This window comes from Nylanderia fulva, unplaced genomic scaffold (genome assembly GCF_048542155.1).
Source record: "Nylanderia fulva isolate GAGA-0341 unplaced genomic scaffold, ASM4854215v1 Scaffold529, whole genome shotgun sequence".
In the NCBI taxonomy this organism is placed as follows: Eukaryota; Metazoa; Arthropoda; class Insecta; order Hymenoptera; family Formicidae; genus Nylanderia; species Nylanderia fulva.
The window spans coordinates 35,897-43,060 of NW_028190620.1; positions in this window are offsets into that span (position 1 = coordinate 35,897).

A 7,164-nucleotide genomic window follows, 5' to 3' on the forward strand; every position below is an offset into this window, starting at 1 on the left:
TAAAAACTTATGTATATTTTAATGTATATTATTTATATCATGATTATAAACAAATATTCTTATCAATATTATAATTTATACCTTACTATTATATATATGTTAAATTCTTTATTTAAAATTTAATATTTTTTATAAAAAATTAATTTTTTTAACATTCTGATTTTAATTGTATATAACATGCACATATAAAGCGTTTTAACTATGACTCAACTATATAACTTATATTGACTATGTATTGCGGATTTTTTATTAGAATTTTATGTATTTATTTATTATCGTTATTTATTATCACTATTTTTTTGCGCACTGAAGAGGAGCAAGTAGAGCTCGAAACGTTTGTATAATTATTATTTCAAATTAAGAATTTTCTTCTCAATAATAAAATAATATCGTATTGCTCGTTACACATGGCCTTAATTTAATAATTTATCATTGTTTTTATTGTCATACGAGCTTGAGCATTGGTATGTGATGTTTTGATTAGGTATTAATTTATCATAGAAATTATGTTTTGATTAAATTTTAAATTAAATTAAATTATAAAATGTTCTTTTAAATTTAATTATTAGAAATTAAACTATTTGATTTTATATATAAACGACCACATCAAAACACATTTTAACTCATGGACAATGAAGGAAGAAAGAATTTCGAATGGAAAAAACACTACATTAGAAATTGAAGAAAAAAGCGACTGAAAAATCAGACACAAGTTAGTGTCGAAACGTCTCGCGTATTTTATTTTATATTTATATTATTCCATCATTGATTTTAATATGTCACATTTATTGTAATTATTGCATATATTATCATGATATAAGAATATTAATTTTTATAAAATCAAATAATTAAATTTTAGAATAATTAAATTTAAAAGTATATATATAAGAATATTTTAGAATATAAGTTGTAAAAAAATAATGAAATACATGTAAGAAAATGTAGCACACACGCGCAAATAACAATAAAATATAAAAAATATAAAATTTAAAATAAAAAATTACAATAGGAAAGAGTTTATTACATAACATTATAAAATGCAATTTACAATGCAAAATATATTAATATTAAATTAATAATAAAAACAATAAAAATATTAACAAAATATAAAATCAAGTAAAAGACAAAAGAATTTGAAACAATTTGTATTTTGAAATTTTATTTTTTGTTTTTTTATTATTCTACAACAGAATTTGATATAATTTGCATATTTCGACCGATTTTTGAAAATTACTGCCTACCTCTTACATCTTGACGTTTTAACAACAAATCATCTAACAGCTGTAACTAAGCACGCAGCGTTCTGTCTCAGGTACGTCGCATTTATGTAACACAACGTGATTTCATATCCCCCGTATCCTTAAGATATTTTTAATCTATTGCATATAATTTAATATTTTAGGATTATTATATCGTAAATGTAATTATTAATTAAGAATTAAAATTTTGTTACTGATTTAACTATTTAGAAAGAAAGATTTTAAAAATCGCATTTAAAAACATTGATATTTGGCAGTCACGGGAAATACAGAATCACGTCGTGTTAGAGATGCGTACCTGAGACAGAGCGCCACGTGCTTAGTTAGGCTGTTAAACAGTTCGTTGCTAAAACGTTAAGACGTAAAGGAAAGGCGGTGACTCTCAAAAATCAATCAATATATGCAAATTGTGCCAAGCTCTGTTTTGTATAAAAATGTTAAAATAATTATCTGTTGAAATATTTTATATGTTAAACAATCCTTAACAGTACAATTCTAAAAATGAAGCGATATAAATAATTAACAATTTGAACATAAATTAAACAGTTAATTATCATAAACTATTTCTGTCTCTGTATATTAATTGTAAAATAAATTGTAAAATATTTCATATAATAATGATTTCCTTTATAATTTAATCTTTTTTATACGTAAAAAATGATAAGAATTACATAAAAATGTGTTTTTAATTAAAAATAATTAAATCAAAATTTAATACTCACACAGTTGAATCGAAAACTTGAATATTATCTAAAACTTCATTTGAAGTTAAAATTTCCATCCCGTCTAATTCTTCTACTTCTTTTCTAAGATCTTCCTGCATTATTTCTAATAATTCTTTCTTCTTCGATATTGTGATGTTACTTGTGAAAACGTCTGGTTGCTACTAATGAAAATCAGTAACAACTCGTCACTCATCTTTTTTTATTTATTAATTGCTTAGCAACATTCAATATAATGAAATTGCAATCAAACCTAGTCGCATAAATCGATTATGAGAAATCCAATCCCAACAACTAAATATCATGAAGTTTCGATTTCATTAAGAGGAAAACATACAGAGTGAGACAATTAATTTTTTGATCTGAATATCTTTTTATTATACATGCAACTATCGAAAAATGTTTTCAATGAAAAATAATATAATAATATTACTATAATATTTTTGTCTAAAATATTTTTTTCTAAAATGTATTATCTATATGATATATGCGACTGTTTCTAGATTTTTAAAATGCTCTATACAGGGTGTGCCAAAAGTCTGAATACGGTTGAATATTTCTTATACAATACATATTAGAAAAAATGTTTTAAATAAAAGTTGTATAGCTTAAAAAAAATGTATTAACTGAGATGGTATTCATTTGACCTTGGGATGACCTTGAAAAACAATCCTTGTCAACATAAAAATTTTAAATGGAAATCCCCAATTTTTATTACATATTCTTGTAGCTTAACTCGAGAGCTTTTCAAAACACTAATAAAATATTTTTCTCTTACGTACGTACTTTTCTACTTATAAAGATTTGAAGTTGACAACTTTCTGACATAAAATGTAAAATATCTTGCAAAATATTCAGTTTTCGGTAATCATACCTTACTATTTTTATGCCCCGCATAATGAGACCAATCTATTGATGTAAAGAAAACACATAGTTGCTTTTAAAAAAATGTGTTGCAAATTACATATATCTTTTTTAAAGAAACTATGTCTTTTGTTTACACCAATTGATTCGTCTTATTATTTAGCGCATAAAAATATTAAGATATGATTACCGAAAACTGAATATTTTGCAAAATAGTTTACATTCTATGTCAAAAAATTGTCAACTTCAATCCTTTATAAGTCGAAAAGTACGTAAGAGAAAAATATTTTATTATAGTGTTTTGGAAAATTCTCGAGCTAAGCTACAAGAATATGTAATAAAAATTAGAGGTTTTCATTTAAAATTTTTATGTTGACGAGGATTGTGTTTTTCAAGATCATCCCAAGATCAAATGAATACATTTTTTTAAGCTATACAACTTTTATTTAAAACATTTTTTCTAATATGTATTGTATAGGAAATATTCAACCGTATTCAGAAATTTAACATTCAGAAATTTAACATTTTAAACATTCAGAAATTTATAATTATTTTTTACGTGTCGCAAATGAAGGTTTACCTCTGTGTTTACAAACCTATATTTACAGAAGACGTTCTATATGTCCTCCTTTTATTACAATGCACGCTTGATAGTTTCTTCTTACAGAGTTACATATGCTTATCAAATAATTCGACATAGACTTCAAATTTTCGAGAATTCGCAACTTTCTAAAAAGAAGATGCATTGTAATGGATAAAGAATATAGGTATAAAACATCTCTTGTAAACAGTTTTGTCAGATATCACAAAATTGAAAGTAATATATAAAACAGTACTATATATGTATAAGACAGTACTAATAATATCTTATCATTCATTTATATTATTTACACAATTGCACAATTATCTTTTTTTTGCATAAGTATTTTAATTATATAATTTTTCCATTCTTTATTAGTTGTTATGTTCTTAAGAGAGAAAATTTTATTTTTAGAATAAATTAAATAAATTATTACTTTTATTATTACTATTATTTTAACATAAATTATTATTAATCAGATTTAAAAAGTAGAAAGTTAAATAAATATTTCCTTATATACATAATTTTTTACGTATCTATTATTATGTTGATTACCAAGGTAAACTTTTAACGCTTGCCAAGAACGAACTCGCGAAAAAGCAACATAAAGTTGCCCATGATTAAAAACATCTTTACGAAGATCTAGACCAATTCTATCAAACGTTTGTCCTTGTGATTTGTTAATTGTCATAGCAAAAGCTAATTTTATCGGAAATTGTCTTCTAGAAAAAGTAAAGGGATATACATTTTCACAATATAATGTTATACGATTAAAAAAAAACAATATCTCCTGCTTTGTCACCTGTTAAAATCTTACACTTTAATAAATGATCTGCAAGCTCTATAATTATTAATCTAGTACCATTACAAAGACCTTCATTGATACTAAGATTTCTGATCAGCATAATGATACAATTTGGCCTTAAACGCAATTCATGAGGAGGAAGAGATGATGGAGATAAACTATTCAAATATTCCGGTAACAAAGCTTCACCAATGTCACCATTGTCATCATTTACAGCACTGTCTATACTTGTATAAATTCGTTCACCAGTTATATCTAATAATTCAACAACTTTTTGATTTATTTCGTTTACATCAACATTTCTTGCAGAAAGTATTGCACATTTAGCTACTTCAACAAACTCTTTTTTTTTTAATTAATTCACCAAATATATCTTCCACAATATCAGCATCAATAGGTGCTACACAACATTCAGGAATTTGTATGTTATCATTGAAATCATTTAATACGCCATCTCCCATATTTAATAAAAACTTTGCAAATTCAATTTCTTCTGGAAGAACTCGAACTCGCATATTTTGTGTTAAAGAAAATTTTACAAAATATCTCCAAGTAGAACTAAATTTAATAGATAGATTTACAATTTCACTTCGAGTAGCATGTACTTTTATTGGCAAAAGTTGTCTAAAATCACCACCTAATAAAACAATTTTTCCGCCAAAAGGAAAATCATTATTCATAATATCACGCAATGTTCTATCCATAATCTCTAAAGCATATCGTGGTGTCATTGGTGCTTCATCCCAAATATAAATATCAGTTTCTTTCAAATATTGAGCTTCTTTAGTTTGTATTTTAATGGCAGATGATAAATCAGCAAATAATGGCACCGGTAATTTAAATGTCTTATGAACTGTTTTTCCAGTAGGTAATAATGTCGCTGCAATACCTGTAAAAGCCATTGTGCACACGCGTTTTTTTCTAATTCTAGCTAAATGATAAATAGTTGTGTATATAAATGTTTTACCTGATCCACCCGGACCATCAATATAAAAACAATTATTATGATTATTATTATTATTATCTAATTTATTTAATAAAAGATCAACTATCTCTTTCTGCTTCTCATTTAATTGTTGGTATTGCTTGGTGCCTATTTCCATAGTTTCTTCAAGTGTCATATAATCCTCCTCTGTACTATTTTCTATTAACTGTTTTATTTGTGGGAAATCAGCAAAACTTTTACCTTCAGCACGAAGCATACTATTAATTTGCGCGTAAGCTTTATTTTGTCCTTGTAATATACCAAAATGTCGAACGTAATCCTCAGACATTGCTTCTTTAAAATTTTCCCACAACTCTTCAGGATATAATGGTTGACAATGTAATAATATGCGTACAAATAATCTACGAAATTGTCGAGGCATCATCCATGCAACAGCTTCATTCATAGCTCGTTTCCATTCATCATCATCTTCGATTAAACCTAACGCCAAACAAGCCGCTGAAAATGATTGATAAAATTCTCCATTTACAGTTCTCAAATAATCATTAAAACTTGTAGCACCCTTTACTGTGAGTAATAATAATCGTAAATGATATAATTCTGTTTGTGCTGGACTAACGGAATATATTCGTCCTAAACAATTATAATGACTTTTACGTTTAACCCAATGCGATACATTTCTGCCATTAATTGTTTCTTTTTTAAATGTATAATAGCGTGGAATTTCTATATATAAATACTCTCTTGCTTCTTTATCTCGAAAGTTTAATGAGAAATAATCTATTAACATAGTCACTTGATTTAAAGCAGAAGTCATTATGTCGTCAATGTTTTCATTTTCAATTATAATATTTTGTTCATTAGGAAGATGGACTGGCAAACGCATTATAGAATGACTTTTATCTTGTAATTTCTTACCAAGAATACGCCAACTGGCTTCTACAGGTCCAACATAACGAGCTTCAATATAATTATGTATCTCATCATGATCAATAATTACATTTTCTGTTATTGGTTCAATGGTTATAGCTATAGCAGCAACATCGTGTCCTTTATAATATATTTATACAAATATTTAACCGATTTAATACTTGAAACTACCTCAACGTTAATATGACAATTAAATATAATCGATAAAATAGGGCAATATGGAACAACATAACGATTATTAACTATATATCGGCTAGGGCGTTCACAATTTCTACCATTATTTCGTCGACAATAATAAGGATAAGCATCTTCATCCATTTTAGTTTCTTCAAGAAAAGATTTCGGATAGTGTTTCGAACAACGTCCATCTACCAAACACCAATCACCACAAGGTCCATGAATCATATGTTTCATGATTATATCATGTAAAATACGATTTTTACATGGATCAGGAATTTCAGCAGAAATGTATTTATCAACAATTTGTGGAGTTGTTATTTTAAAATTATATTTTAATGTAATTAACATATGAATATGTGGCAAACCACATTTTTGAAATTCAATGACATACACAAACGCTGCTACTTCACCAAAAAATTTTTGCTTAACGATTAAATCAATTAAATAATCTTTTTTAATATTAAAAACACGAGCACAAATGTCAGGTCTATCAGAAGCTTGTTGACCAGGCAATAGATTTTCCTCAATTTCACGCCATTTTGGATTGCAAGTCATTGTGATAAAAAGATCTGGCTTACCAAATTTACTAACAATTGCCATTGCATCTTGATAATTTTGCAACATATTACGCGGCGACCCAATAAATGTGGAAGGAAGTATAACCATTTTTCCAATACGTCCATTTAAGTTATTCGCTTGTAGTTTGTAAATAATCTCTTAAACCTTGATATGTTTCGGTACGTAATTCTTTTTGATGATTTTTACAGTAATCAATTCTATCTTTTTCCATTTTACATAACTATCTACAAGCCATTGCTGAAATAAGCGACGTCCTAATAAAAAAACATTAAATTCATCACGGATAGCCATACGATATT